General features: G+C 36.3%; 1 pseudogene; it reads left to right on the forward strand.

Moving 5' to 3' along the window:
* The first annotated feature begins 225 nt into the window (after positions 1 to 225).
* LOC101579319 overlaps positions 226 to 3,127 on the forward strand; it is a 5,748-nt pseudogene continuing 2,846 nt past the window's right edge.

Raw genomic sequence — 3,127 nt, forward strand, 5'->3', positions numbered from 1 at the left:
CCTGTGGGCTTTCAACGTTAGTACCTAGTGATTGTCTTTTTCCATGTGAGTCAAAATACTTGTATTTCTTTATATGCCAAGTAACTTTGGATCGTATCCCAGACCCTTACAATATTGTTACGGGATTCCTAGCATTGTTCTAATTCAATGGAGAATAGTGACATTTTTTATTTTGCAGGCAATTGATCTCGCTAGGTCCTGGCAGCAGTGTTGAGTTCGCCCACGATGGACTATCCTTCCAAGAGAGGCTTCTTCTGTTCCTACGTTGTCCAGCTTTTTGTAGCTTCCTGTGTGTACGCCACCCAGTGGTCAGTCTGGGACCTGGGCAGCCGCCCATTCCGTTACCGCCTGGGGTATGATAATAAGGACCCTAAATACTTGCTCAGTGTAAAGATGGGCTCTGGAGCTCAGAAACCCTGCACACTCCCCTGACTGCACTGCACGCGGCCAAAGTAGAGGGGAGCAGAGGAAAATCGAGAGGTTTCCTCAGACTCTTTGAAACGGCCTCACATCGATGGAGAGGAAGTCTCCTGTTCCTTGGGATGTGGGCTCTCCGATGTATACACAGCTCCTGTACTTTGCCACACAGAAATGGCTGGGGACTATGAGAAAGAACTGGCCAGAAAAGTGGAATGACCTACCTCTCTTAAGCCTCAGGTATTTTACCAATAAAATAAAAATAATCACATCTCCCTTAGGACTGAATGAGGTTTAAATTCCATGTTGGTTGCTAGAACTTGGCCCAGTGTCGGGTAGCAGGCAGCGCAATGTAGGTTTGATCCAAGTTTTTTGGCTTTCAGGCAAATGCCTGCCCTTCATATTGTAGCATACTCGCTGCAGTGTACTGAAGTGAAAAGTAAAAAAGTAAATTAAGATTACATTGAAATTAATATGGTAATTTAAAGTAAAATATTCCGGCTTTCACCAGGAGGCAATGAGTGCTATTGGAGATTTTTGAGGAGAAACTAAAATATCAAAATAGGAAACCTAGGAAATTACTTTGGAAATAGGTTTGAGATGGATTAAAGAGATAGTATAAGAACTTTATTAGACAGGCTTTTTTTTCCTGGAGACTAGTAAAGAAGAGGAAGAGGACAAGGAAGAAAAAGATAAGAGGGGGCAAAGGAAGAAAAGGATATGAACAATGTATGTTACATGCACATGTGAAATGCCACCAGGAATTTCCTTATTCTGTACAATTACTATGTACCAATTAAAATAAAATGGAGCTAATGCAAGAGACTTTTCACTTGTATCAGTTACTACGATATAATTTAATTGGTAATTGTTAATAATGAACATTTTTTCATAACATGAAAATTCTCCTAATTTTTCAAAGAGTCAAAATTAACCTGTATCAGTTTTTGCCTTTTGTATTTGGTCTGCGAATACTCTACACCCCAAGAAAGCCAAGTATAAAATGAACAAGCAACCAAAGAGATGTAAATCATCAAATGTAATTTTGCAAGTGGCTTTGATTTCAGAAACCAATTTGCATGGAGAAAGTAAAATTACAATATAAAACGAACACTGATGTCTAAAGATCATTACTGTCTTAACATTTATAAAACTCATAATAGAACCAGAAGATTTAGTCCTCTTTAATCTTGAATTTTTCAACATTTAACATAAGAATTTATTTAATATTAAGAATATTTAAAACCTGCAATAAAAGAAAATATATAACCATTTTTAAATTACCATGAAGTCATTAATGATTTTCAGTAGGTAGGTTTTATATTATTTACAATACATCTTTAACTAGTGTATAGGTACCCGTATTTAAAGTCATGTCATTTAATTAATGTTTATACAATGGCTGCAGGCCATTTTATAAATTCAAAGATCCTTTGTAATAAATTCAGGGCCATATAGGAGATTGAAAACTACTGTTTTCTTATAGAATAATACTATCTTCAGAAAATATCAAGAGTACTTCTCATTGTAGAACTGTGAAAAGAATAAAAATGAAAGCAAAATTCTCTCTTCAACACAATGAAACTATTAAGAACACCAGCGAGTGATGTAGTTCTCATAGTTCTTTTCAAATAGCAATATTCTTCACGTATCCTTAGTTCTCATCCTACCTTCACATCAATATTTATTCTAGGGACCCATTCAAATGCGAGGGATTGTTCATTGTATTTATTCTCTTGACATTTACTGTGAGCGTAACATGCACCAGCAGAGATAATAAGCGAACGAGTCAGTCACTGCTACCCAGAGATTACATTCTAAAGAGAAAGACAATACTCCAAGGACAATAGAAATAAATATTTCTTAGAGTTCCAGAAAACTGCCAAGTACTATATGTAGAGCAAGGGACTTTATAGAATTTCAGGTTGAAATATAAGACCAACATAATAATGCAAATAAATATATCTCTATTTTATGTTAAAAAAATAAAAAATAAAAATAGAATTTCAGGTTGAGAATTTCTCTAAGAAAAATTCCTAAGTAAATTGCTTTTAGGCCAAGATGTAAAGGATGAGTTAACACTAGGCAATAAAACAAAAGCTAGACAAAAAGTACTACAGTGTGGGAAAATATTATATGACGGACAGAACTGGAACAAAGTCAGCATGTCTGAATTCAGTGATAAAACTGAGACTATTCAGAACTTTGAGAGGCACTTGGAGGCATGTGGCATTTGTCTTCAAAGAAATGCGAAGTCATTCTGGTCCTTCGCTTACTAGTTGTAGAATCAGGAAAATGTATTTACCATTGCTATGCTCCAATTACCTCTTCTAATAAAAGTAATAACTGCATCTTCTAGATGTGGTGATCAAATATCATGGTGTATATCTAGCCTTTGGCAAAGTAGCAGGTACGTAGTCAGCACCACTAAATGTAAGCTGTTTTTGTAACTGGATTATGTTCTTTCCTCTGTCCTTGCTTTTTAGAGCTTTTTCCAAGAACATCAGTGAAATCATTTGCCTCCAATACACTGGCCCTCTGTCGGATGTCCAGAAATCCACCTTTTGGCTAGGTAGAATAAGTACCTGCCTGGCAAACCCAAGGTCCTGAGTTCAATCCCTGGTATCAACACAGGAAGAAAAAAAAACCAGCCTAGAAATCCACCTTCATGATTTTTCTTCAAAAACCATCAAGAACTTTACAGGAGGAG

The sequence above is a fragment of the Octodon degus genome, unplaced genomic scaffold (genome assembly GCF_000260255.1).
Source record: "Octodon degus isolate 3935 unplaced genomic scaffold, OctDeg1.0 scaffold00086, whole genome shotgun sequence".
Classification (NCBI taxonomy): Eukaryota; Metazoa; Chordata; class Mammalia; order Rodentia; family Octodontidae; genus Octodon; species Octodon degus.